This window comes from Cetorhinus maximus, chromosome 3 (assembly GCF_964194155.1).
Source record: "Cetorhinus maximus chromosome 3, sCetMax3.hap1.1, whole genome shotgun sequence".
NCBI classification, from domain to species: Eukaryota; Metazoa; Chordata; class Chondrichthyes; order Lamniformes; family Cetorhinidae; genus Cetorhinus; species Cetorhinus maximus.
In genome coordinates, this window is record NC_135881.1 from 169737313 (window position 1) to 169750552 (window position 13240).

Sequence of the window (13240 nt, forward strand, 5' to 3'; positions counted from 1 at the left end):
GATGTGATCTGTAATAAAATTAATACAATTTCCATAAGCAATTATAAGCATCTAAAAGTGGTGGGCACATTACATGTCTGTTGCCATATTTAAGCAGTATAAATAAATATGAGCACATTTAAACCATTTTTTGCTTTTTACACAAGAAAGCCTTTGAATGAGCACAGAAGTATCTTCCAGGATAACATTTTGAAATGCTTCAGAGTACAATCTACATTTTCTAATATAGTACATCTCGCCTCAGCACATCAGTCATGTGTCTACATTCCACAGTCACACAGGCTCTAATTGAACATTTTACACCAAAATAATGCAATATTAATTTCTGTAAGGAACCATGAATAACAAAAGGAGAATGCATGCTATTACCTTCTGCTGCAGTAACTCAGATCGAAAGTGGGCAGTGAAACAGAACTGCAAACATGCACAAAGCCCACAGCAAACAGTAGGGAGAACTATATAGCATGGGAACACAACACCTGTTTCCATTACTGTCTTGCGTCCCTCACTACTTTGATGGTTTCTAAAATGGCCACAACTTATGCTGTCTACACTTGTTCAATGATGCCCAGATCATTATTCAGTGCAATGACTGATATAGGAATAGATCTAATGTAAATAGCATCAGCCACCAGGTCAAGAAAGCAATACATAAGGCACATTAGTGTATGAAATTAAAAGGCATTAGCTCTGGTCATTAGAAAAAATCAATCTGCTGCCTCTCTGCTGCTAACTTTTGCCTACTGCAATGTACATGCATGCATGCTGATGTCAGGTACTATTTTTCATACCTTTCACAGCAACACCTCCAGACCAAGGTCTGCAAAGCCAGTCTTGCCTTACTTCCCGCTGACCTCTGCTTTCAGTTTCTTCAGTTCCCCCAGTAAGAGCATTCATCAATGGTTTGAAAATGTTCAACAGGAGCTGGGTCATTGAAGGTATTTTGTTTGGGGAGAGGGGAAAATAGGCTGGACGTGAGGGCCATTTCTCAACAGGTGACTTTGAAACATCCTGCTGTTAATTGAAGTTGTTGCCAGGATAATTAGGATGATTTCAATGGAGCTTCTTGTACATACATATAGATACAGTCTGTCATTCATTTCTCCTGAGAAAGGTTAATCATCTGTGTCGCAATGAATTTTTTTAGCCCCTTGTACTTGGGAGGAACTCTTGGTTGGAGGATGGAGCTGGTTACCACCTTGCCTACAAATTGGTTACTTTCAATATTATTCCGCTTAGTCAGCATACTTATGGGCCATCACCATCCTTGCATTACCAACAGGATTATCTGAAAATGATGGGTAGCATCTTACTTCAGAACTATGATTATAATTTCATCTGTTTTCTTCAGTAGTAGAGTTATTATGAAATTAGCCACTTGTGTGTAGAACTCCAGTCAGTCAGCTACGAACGTAGAACATCATAGGTAACTGGGAAAGCTCTCGTTTTAGATTATCTTACTCAACCAAAAAGTTACTAAAATTGTATTAGATCCACAAAGTACCTCCAGAAATAGACTGAACTGTAGCTCCATGAGTACAAAATTTCATTTCCATTCACAGATTAACACAAATTAGCTGTCCAAGATAAAAATTAACAGGGTTTCATTCACTTTTACTTCCACTCATGTCACCAAAATCAGGTATTAACTTCTGCAATCCTCTCCTGTACACTTTTTACATATTGGTGGTCAAACTAGTTCATTAGGAACCTGGAATAGTTCCTAAGCACTGAACAGAGTTGTAATTTCATTGCACTGATGCGACGTTGAATGGCCACTTGCTACGATAATTGCATGGTCATCTCCCTTTTCTGGTTTGACAAGATTCCCAGTTATTAAAATGATATTGAACTTCAGATGTATATTTTAACCAGGGTGCACACAATTTATTTCCATCTTGGGGAGATGCAAACTACTCAGTGCGGCTGACAAACCGCATCAGTTTCAAAACAATGTCACTTTGTGTAGGTCAGGCATCTTTTAATAGCCTTCCAGTTACACAGTTGATCTTTGAGAATACTCTGATAATCTTGCAAAACACCTTTACCATTGTGGAATCATAATGGATGCAAGTACAGGCATGAGACATGGCAACACCATAGGCTTGTTGTACAATCCCATCCAGCAAGGTTCCACAATAGGATTGAATCCACACAGAATTACACCACTCTTGGTAAAAGAAATTATATTTGGTAACTAGTTGGTACCCCCATTAAATATTCCAAATTCATAAACTTAGTGTTTGCTTATTCTAAACAATGGATGGCTGGAGTAATTGCAAATAGACTGCTGATTGAATAATAAATTGAACTAATCCATATTTAGCTAATACCAAAGCTTTCTACTACTATAGATCAACTCCAGTTCTTGATTAAATTGCTCAGTACATCAAACAGCAGACAACTTGGGCTTCATCTCATGGTCAAGGCATTCCTGGTTAGGTTGCTAATTCTTATTAGTGTTTTTATGTTGATGTTTACTGATGATCTCCAACCTGATTCTACTTTATATTGAAGGTAAATCATGTCTTTTTATATTTGTCCAAGGGATGTAGGTATCATTGACAAGGCCAACATTTACTGCAAATCTCTAAATGCCCTTTATACCAGGCTTAAAACTTACTGCCAATATTTTCATACAGCATTTTTCTTTAAACAGGCACTTATCCTTTTGACATCAGCCCAGGCTAAACTCTTCCTACTTTTCTATAGAGATTCACACCAAGGCACCAATATGATCAAAAAATTAATTTATCAAATATTAATTCATCAGGGCATAGGGTTAATGACATCGAGGCTTCCTACATTAACCAGCAGTCTATTTATTCCAGCTGTTTCCACTAATTGTTCACTGCAAACTGTCACTGTCCAGGGCCAACCCCGTTTTTGCATATTACACCAATAACTTAAGTAAATTTCTCATTACTGGGGCTGGCTAAATATTGAAATTTTTCAGGGAAATGAGGCTGGTTAGCTCTTAGTTTTGAAGTATTTTCTATGTATAAATACTTTCTACATTTTCTTTGGATAGGGCTTTTCTCTTCTTAAAATGTTACGTATGTAACTTGCCCCCTGGATCATGAGTTTTATTTGTCCAAGTGCTGGAAGCTGGAAAACAATGGCTTGTCTGTTATAAAAGGTTGTCTTTTTGACTTGCACGTTTTAAATGTATGTCCTTCCTGTCCGCAAAGGTGACATATACAAAACCCTTCACTGTTCAGTGATCTTGTATTTTTGCTATCCACTCTTTCTTTGAAATTGGTATCACTTCTGTAAGATTTAGATACAGTGGATGGTGTTGCATTGCCTCCATGGCTCATCATAAACTGTAATTTCTCCATTCTCTGTAGTCTCTCCATCTGATCCTTCTGATGCAAAGCAAGTTGCTTCACTAATGTAGTAAGCTCAAGCAGAGCAGGGTCTTGTACGGAACCAACAAGCTGCGGAGGATCTCCGAAGCTTTCTTGACCACTCTGCACAGACACAGACTGAACCTGGTCATGAACTTTGACTGGCTTTCTGGATTGTCTAGAGGACACCTTATTTTCACACTGTAGCTGTTTCATCTTAGTTTGCTGTCCCTTGAATGTTACCAACTTTGGTTTTATTGGTGGAGGCTTCTGATGAGTCTCATGGTCAAGTACAACATTCATGAATTGTGGTTGAATTTTGAAATCCTTGCGCGAAGAAGAACTCCGTTTACTTGCTCTTGCTTTAAAAGTTCTTAACACTGCCCCCACTGCATAGCTGGGTTTGACATCATATGACTGCTGAAAATTTTGAAAGAAACCAATTGCAGGATCTGGTGAGAGTCGAGAACTCCCATATTCTGCTCTGAGTTTCTCAAAGGCTCTCTCAGGAGTCTGGTCCTTTAGTGGCAAATTAAGAACAAGCATTTTTGCTCTTCCCTTAAGGTGGTGCACGACAAGTTCAAACTGGAGTGTGGCAGGCACTTCACGGACAGCCAGTAATTGCTGCATATCCTTTATCCAGTCTTCCATGTCAATCCTACAGTCTAGACTTCCAGTGAACTCAGGTACACTCACTAATTGGTGAGATGTAGTAGTAGAATGATACATGGTCAAAGGTAATGACTCAGATTGACATCTGGGCACAGGACAGGAATGGACAGGAGAAATGGAATGATTGTCCATTACTGGTGGCCTCCAGTGGACTTCAGTTAAGTGGCTGCTTGCCTCCATCGGTTCAGCAAGCTTCTTTTTCTGAGGAATAGATATGAGCAACAGCATTCAACTGTATGACTTTGGATATCTGGCTTTTTGTTTTGGGTTTCCATGCTATGTTAACTGATTTCTGCTGCATTAAGCAATTGCAAACACTTAGCAAAACACACTACAGCAGATTTCATTAAAAGTCAATTAAGTAGGTTTAATTTTGTCCTGCTCTATCCTATCTTAATCTAGACAGGAAAGCCATCTGGATCTGCATTCCTATTCATAAATTCTGACTCTTATGCTGATCTCAATTTTTACATTACTCATTGCTAGAACAGTGCCCAACAGTTTGGCCACATAGGAACAGAAGGAGGCCATTTAGCCCCTCAAAACCGTTTGGTCATTCAAGGAGATTAAGGCTGACCTGTGACCCAACTTCATATGCCCGCCTTTGCCCTCTTCAGATTTACAACTGATCTAGCATCAATTGCCATTTGTGGAAGAGTGCTCCAAACTTCTACCACACTTTGTATGTGGAACTGTTTCGAATTACACTCCTAAAAGGTCTGGCTCTATTTTTACACTATGCTGCCTAGTTCTTGACTCACCAACCAGCAGAAATAGTTTAGCTTTTTCTGACCTAGCTATTCCTATTAATATCTTGAAATCTTCAATCAAATTGCCATTTAATCTTATGAATTCCTAGAAATACAACCCTGGTTTGTATAATCTCCCATAATTTGATTCTTGGAGGCTGGGTATTAATCTAGTAAACCCTATGCAGCACTTCATTCAAGGCTAATATATCCTTCCCAAGGTGCAATATCCAGAAATACTCTCTGTACTCCAGGCGTAGTCTAACCAAGTCTTTATGTAGCGGAGGCGTGACTTCTACCCCCTTGTATTCTGGTCCTCTAAATATCAAGGCCAACATTCCATCCACCTTTTTGATTACCTTTTGTACCTATTTAAGGTACTTTAAAGATTATGCACCTTGAACCACAAACATCTTTTGACCTCTACTATTTCTTGCTTTTCTCCATTTGCAAAATACTCAGTTTTATTCTTTTTAGGTCCAAGGTAGATGACTCACATTTTCAAACACTGAAATCCATTTGCTACAGTTTTACCATTCACTCAATCAATATCTCTTTATAATGTTATGCTTCTACACAGTTTACAATACTGCTCATCTTTGTGTCATTGTTAAATTTAGATATGTGGCTTTCAATTCCATCATTTGAGTTATGGATAAATATGGAGAATAGTTGAGGCCCCAACACAGATCCTTGAGGGAGACTACTAGTCACATCCTGCCAATTAAGAGTACCTACCCATTAGCCATACTGTCTCTTTTGCAGGACCAATTTCCTAACTAGATCAATAATTTGCTTTTATTTCCTTGAGCTTCAACTTTACCTTACAGTCTCTTATGAGGAACTTTATCAAATGCTTTCTAGAAGCCCATAAAAATAACATTCGTAAAGGTGGAGGGGTCTTGATCAAGGATGGCTTTGGTGCAACAGTTAGAGATGACTTTTGTTCAGGAGATCAGGATGTAGAATCAGTTTGGGTGGAGAGGAGGAATAGTTAGGGAAAATAAGTCACTAGTGGGAGTCGTCTACAGGCACCCTAACAGTAACCACAATGTAGGACGAAGTATACAAGAAGAAATATTGGGTGCTTGTGGTAAAGGGATGACAATAATCATGGGTGATTTTAATCTACATATAAACTAGAAAAATCAAATTAGCAGTAGTAGCCTGGATGAGGAGTTCATAGAATGGTTTTGAGATAGTTTTTTTTAGAGCAGCACGTTCTGGAACCAATCAGAGAGCAGGTTATGTTAGACTTGGTATTTTGTAATGTGACAGAATAAATTAATGACCTCAGAGTGAAGACACCCCTGGGCAGCAGCAATCAATTGAATTTAAATCCAGTTTGAAAGGGAGAAGAGTGGGTCTAAGACTAGTATTTTAAACTTAAATAAGGGCAACTTTGTGGGCATGAAAACTGAGCTAGCTGAAGTGAACTGGGATACTAGTCTAGAGGTCAGATCAATAGAGGAGCAGTGGCAGACATTTAAAGGAATATTTCAGAATACCCACAATAAGTATATTCCTACTATAAAGAAAAATTCTAAGGGAGGACCCACCGTCCATGGTTAACTAAAGAAGTTAAGGAAAGGATCAAACTTGAGGAAAAATCATATAACTGTGCAAAGATAAGTGGCAGGTCAAGTGATTGGTCAGATAATAAAGAACAGCAGAGAATGACTAAAAGGTTAATCCAGTGAAAGAAATTAGAGTATGAGAGGAAGCTAGCTAGAAATGTAAAAATGGATAGCAAGAGTTTCTACAGATCTTTAAAAAGGAATAAGTAAAGTGAGTGTTGGTCCTCTAAAGAGTGACAATGGAGAGTTAATTGTAGATAATAAGGAAATGGCAGATGAAATGAACAAATATTTTGCTTCTGTTTTCACTATAGAGGATACAAAAAACATTCCAGTAAGTTGCTGTAAATTAGGAGGTGAAAGGGAGAGGGGAACTTGGTGAAATTACAATCACTCGGGAAGTGGTACTGAGTAAATTGTAGGAGCTACGGGCTGATAAAAGTCTCCGGGTCCTGATGGACTTCATCCTAGGGTCTTAAAAGAGGCGGCTAATGAGGCAGTACATGCATTGGTGTTAATTTTCCAAAATTCCCTAGATTCTGAAAAGGTTCCATCAGATTGGAAAGGAGCAAATATAACCCCTTTATTGAAGAGAGGGAGGCAGAAGACAGGAAACTATAGGCCAATTAGCTTGACATCTGTCAGGGGAATGTGTTAGAAATGATCATCAAGGAGGTTATAACTGGGCACCTAGAGAAACTCAAGGTAATTGGGAAGAGTCAGCATGGTTTTGTGAAGGAGAAATCATGTTCAGCCAATTTATTGGAGTTCTTTGAAGAAGTAACATGTGCTGTGGATAAAGGGGAGCCTGTAGATGTACTGTATTTGGATTTCCAGAGGGCATTTGATAAAGTGCCACATCAAAGGTTATTGTGGAAAATAAAAGCTCATGGTGTAGGGGGTAACATATTAGCATGGGTAGAAGATTGGCTGGCTGGCAGAAAGCAGAGTATGCATAAACGAGTCTTTTTCTGATTGGCAAGATGTGACGAATGGAGTCCCGCAGGAGTCTGTGCTGGGGCCTCAACTTTTTACAATTTATATCAATGACCAGTAGCTAAACTGGTAGCTAAATTTACAGATGGCACAAAGATAGCTAAGAAAGCATGTTGCAAAGAGGACATAAGACGGTTGCAGATAGATGTAGATAGGTTGAGTGAGTGGGCAAAATTCTGGCAGACAGGAGTATAATGTTTGAAAATGTGAAGTTGTTTACTTTGGCAGGAAGAATAAAAAGCAGAGTATTATTTAAATAGAGAACGGCTGCAAAATTCCAAGGCATGGAGAGATCTAGGTGTTCCAGTGCATGAGTCACAAAATGTTAGTATGCAGGTACAGCAAGTAATTAAGGTGGCTAATGGAATGCTATCCTTTGTTATGAGAAGAATTGAACATAAAAGTAAGGATGTTATGCTTCAGTTGTACAGGGCAATGGTGAGACCACATCTTGAAAATTATTTGCAGTTTTGGTCTCCATATTTAAAGAAGGATATAAATGCATTGGAAGCAGTACTGAGGAGGTTTACTAGATTGATATCTGAAATGAGCAGGTTGTCTTATGAGGATAGGTTGGACAGGCTGGGCTTGTTTCCACTGGAGTTCAGAAAAGTGAGGGTTGATTTGATTGAAGTATATAAGATCCTGAATGGTATTGTCAAGGTGGACGTGGAAAGGATGTTTCCTCTTGTGGGTTAGTCCAGAACTAGGGGGCAGAGCTTTAAAATTAGGGGTCGCCCTTTTAGGACAGAAATGAGGAGAAATTTTTTTCTCTCAGGGGATTGTGCAACTTTGGAACTCTGCCTCAGAAGACAGTGGAAGTGGGGTCATTGAGTATTTTTAAGGCAGAGGTAGATAGATCCTTGCTCGGCAAGGGTATCAAAAGGTTATCGGCGGTAGATGGGAATGTGGAATTCGAAATACAAATAGATCAGCCACAGGGGTCGAATGGCCTACTTCTGCTCCTATTTCCTATGTTTGTACATTCTATGATCTCCTGCTTTAGTCAATTCTTCAAAAAAAAAAATCAATCAGGTTCATCAGGCATGACCAACCCTTTAAAAAAAAAATCCATGCATGCTCCCTCTGACTAACTGAAAATTTTCAGATTTCAATCACCCTACCCTTAATTATAGATTCAAGTAATTTCCCGACAACAGATACTAGTCTCATTGGTCTGTAGTTCCCTGGCTCCCCTCACTCACCATTCTTAAAAAGGCAAGTAACGTGCAATTTTCCAATCTAAGTGAACCATAATCGAGATAGCTTTGAAAGATTACAGCTTGGGCAACTGCAATGTTCTCACTTCTTATAAATTTCTCAGGTCGAAACCATCTGGTCCTGGGGTTTTGTCACTCTCTCTTGTAATTATTTTCTTCATTACTGTTATTTTGATAACGTTCATTTTGGCGAGTCCCTGCCCCTGATTCAATATTAGTTTCCTTGGGATTTCGAACATGCTGAGCTCATCCCTTACTGTATCTGCTGACACAAAGTAATTATTCAGTATGTCCATCATTTTCCTTATTTTCATTGACAATATCACTTATCAATTGTCAAGGGGCTCACATCGCTCCTCTTTTTCTGAATATAATTGTAAAAGTTTGCGTGTCAATTTTGATATTCCTTGCAAGTTTTTTTTTCCAAAATACCTTATCGCAGCTATTATCTGTTTTGTCACCTGTCGCTTTTTTAAAAAAATATATCTTCCCCATTCACCAGGATCTGTGCTGTTGTTTGCATTTGTGAATGCCTTTTCCTTTAGTTTTATTTTGTCTCTTACCTTTTTCATCATTAATGATCATATTTTTGACAAGTGGAGCTCTTGACCCTTAGGGGTATAAACCGGTTCTGTATCATATTCAATTCTTTTCTCAACACTTCCTACCAATCTTGTCATTTTAATCATTAACAGGCTTGCCTAGTTTAGTGTGGACAGTCACTGTCTCACAGCATTGAAGTCAGCCTTACATAAATCTAGAACCCTATTGCATTTCTCCCTTTCAAACACTACGTTGAATTCAATCAGGTTATGATCACTATTAGACAAATGTTGGCATACCATTGGACTGTTAACTAAATATGACTCATTGAGCGGAATTTTATGGCCCCTCCCACCGAAAGGATCAACCGGTCCCACCGAAGTCAATGGAGTTTTGAACAGCTCGCCATATTATACGGCCTGTAAAATTCCGCCCATCGTTTATTATTAAATCTAATATGGCATGTCTTGTTGATCATAGAAAACTATTCTAGCTTACTCATGAAATTCACTACCTTTTTGACATGCACTAGTTTTGTTTTCCCAATTTAAAATAAAAGTTAGAATCTCTCATTGAAACCACCTTGCCTTGCCCACATATTTGTCTATAATCCCTTCATTTATGCAACCTACCACTTCAGAGCTGCTACGAGGGAGGTCTATACACAATTCCAGTTGCAGTCTTGAATCCTTTTCTATTTCTTAATTCCACCCATAAAATCTCCACTACCTGCTTACCTCTTGTTATAGTCCTCTTATGCTTGAAGCAATTTTATCCTTAATAACAAAGGCTCCTCCTCCCCATCTACAACCTTCTCTGTTTTTCCTGTAGACATTTTAATCTGGCGTATTTAGTTCCTTGTTCTGATTAGAGTTAACCCTAACCCTAACCCTAATGCAGCCATGTCTCAGTAATGGCTACCATGTTATGCCCTTCAAGTTCAATGTGCCCGGTAATTAATTCAATTTGTTCCACATTCTCTGTGCCTTTGTCTAAAGAGCATTTATTTGGGCCAGACACCTTAAACTGCCCTTCAGCTCTAATATTTTACTCTCTCATTTCTTATTTCTCTCTCCTGATTTAAATGATTTTACATCTTTTGGTTTTCTCTTTACTTGTCCTACCTAAAGCATAATTTCTGACTTTTACTCTACTCTCTTCCCTTTCATTTGTTGTTGAACTATTCGTTAAACTATCTTTTCCACCTGAGCCTGTTCACCCATTTACTCATTCAGAGGTCCTTATTATTTACCTATTTATCCTTTCTTCCAGGATCCTGGTTCCAGCCGGTAGAGATGGAGTGTTCCAACAGTTCCTTCCTGTCCCAATGCTGCATGAAATGGAAATCCCTCTTTCCTACCCAATTTCTTCAGACACATGTGTACCTCCATAATGTGATTATCTCTATGCCAATTTGCACACGTCTTGGGTAATAATTCAAGATTATAACCCTTGAGGCACAATCTTTGGAAACACATATCTAAAACTTACTCAGTTCTAAAGTTTTCAGCTTGTCTAAAAGGCATGAATGCACATGCACAAATATAACGTAAATACATATAATATTACACTGTTCACTTCTGCTCTTATTTTGCAACCTTCAACCAGCTTATTCCTTTGAGATACAGTTGCTCAGTTGTCTCTCTTTAAAAAATAGTTCTTTCTTTTCAGATCCACGCAAAAAGACAGATTTCTTTAATTAATTAATTCAATCCCTATTTCTGGATCAGAAATGGAATGTAACGTCATTTTTAAAAGTACTAGTTGCCTGCCCAAACTGAGGCACATGATGGTTGTGAGCTTCAAATTTATTTCCCACAAGCTTCCAATGATTGTCTTTAAGAGGCAACAGCAGTGATCACCTTTGTTAATATTCCAGTGTTACTTTTCCTAACCTTAAAAAAGCAGCAGCGATCTCTCGTCACAGCTCAGCAGAGAGGTAGAGGCAACAGAAGATGCCCGGCAGCCTAACTAATTTATTCTTTTATATAAAACCCTCATCTTCAATCTTACAAAAAGAGCTAACTGAATATTAAACAGCTCTGAACACTTCAAAATATGCATGCAGTCATGCTTACCAGTAAGAAGCAGCTGCTTAATTTACAAACACAAACCATGCCTGGGATGCAAACAGCTATTTAATATATATTAGAAATCTTACAACGGTGCATACTTCCAACATTTCCACCAAAGCAGGAAGGTCTAACTACAATGGGCAGTATCTACTTTAAATGTGATTTATAATGGAAATATAAAAGCAAGGACAGAATGCATAATTTTAAAATGGGAACCAAATTATATCTGCATATTGTGATCTAAAAAAAATCCCCACCCTCTACCCCCACTTCACCTGAATACTATACTTGTTCTTGACCCCCCCAATGTGTATCACCACAGGAGCTCAACTAATCTAAAAATATTTTGCTTCACCCTATCATCTTTTGGAAGACTCTATTTAAACTATTATATTTTTAATCAGAGGATCAGTTTTAACTTCTGTGTTTCACAGCAGGTTGAATTGAAATTAATGCTTTCCACATCTTTTACACTTCTTTGCTATGTTCAGTTTTCTCATATAATTTTTGATGTGACTGATAAATAAATACAATAAATCAGTACCATAGTAGCTACCCAAGTAAAATACTGGAATTTTGCATTAAAAAGAAGAAAATGCTGGAAAATATTCAGCAGGTAAAGCAGCAACATATAGAAACAGAGTTAATATTTCAGAACTTCTGATGGAAGAGCATTACCCTGTGGGCAGTTGGTGTGGATTGTATGGATGAGCTATAAATACTGACACTTTTAATTCATATGGACATTCAAAAAACAGTGTTGATCACCTGGGTGATTCATTGGTGCCCTTGGGAAGCTTGCTACATGTGTTCATACAAATCACCTCTGCAAGGTAATCCTGCTGGGGCCAATCTCAACAAAATACCCCTGACCTCAGATGCATGCTGTGTAGCCCAAGATGCATGATACACTCAAACATAATAAATTGTGCTAACGTAGGCAGTTTCAGTGCAAGAACAAGTGCTGGCACAGACATGATGGCCTGTAGCTTCTATAAAACTAAAGCAGAAAATGCTGGAAAATATTCAGCAGGTAAAGCAGCAACTGTCAAGTTAATGTTTCAGGTTGATGATCTTCCATTAGAAGCTCTGAAACATTAACTCTGTTTCCTGACAGTTGCTGCTTTACCTGCTGAATATTTTCCAGCATTTTCTGCTTTAATTCTATAGAAGCTACAGGCCATCATGTCTGTGCCAGCACTTGTTCTTGCACTGAAACTGCCTACGTTAGCACAATTTATTATGTTTGAGTGTATCATGCATCTTGGGCTACACAGCATGCATCTGAGGTCAGGGGTATTTTGTTTAGATTGGCCCCAGCAGGATTACCTTGTAGAGGTGATTTGTATGAACACATGTAGCAAGCTTCCCAAGGGCACCAATGAATCACCCAGGTGATCAACACTGTTTTATGAAGGTCCATATCAATTAAAAGTGTCAGTATTTATAGCTCATCCATACAATCCACACCAACTGCCCACAGAGGTCAAATGGGGTTTCCATAACGTAAGACTTCATCAGAAAACCAGCAAAGGCAGGGCCCTTCAGAGTGCGAATGAGTTGAAACATTGGCATAATTGCCCCTACACCATGATAAACAAACTCGCACTTCACTTAGTGATTCTTCCTAAGAGCATCAAAATAAACCATTGTCCAAAATCTGGTTGCATCTTGTGCCAGATATGAAGGCTTGCTAGTTAGTGAGATACCAGCCCAAAGAAACAGTTAACAAAGATGTGACATCAAAATACTCTGTTCCACAAATAAACACCCAATGATTTTTCCAATAACAAAAATCAAATAAAATGCAGAGAAATCTTTAAAACAAATCTACGGTTACATACTTATTGCCAAAAAACACTTGGTACTCTGCCTAACCGTTGCTACCTTTCTGCATACAAGTGCTTTAACACCTTTCCTCAGCCGCATTTTAAAAAACCTTCTTTCAAAGTGCTCCACATGCCAAAACTTAGTTTAAATAGCAGACGCTCTGCTACAATCTGGGAGTAGACTTCATAGTACTTCATTTCTCCCCAATTGCTTGTTTTTAAAAAAATC

General features: G+C 38.4%; 1 protein-coding gene across 7 annotated transcripts in view; it reads right to left on the reverse strand.

Moving 5' to 3' along the window:
- Window positions 1-13240, reverse strand: part of kif13a (kinesin family member 13A) — a 327451-nt gene that overhangs the window by 21989 nt on the left and 292222 nt on the right. The window lies entirely within an intron of this gene.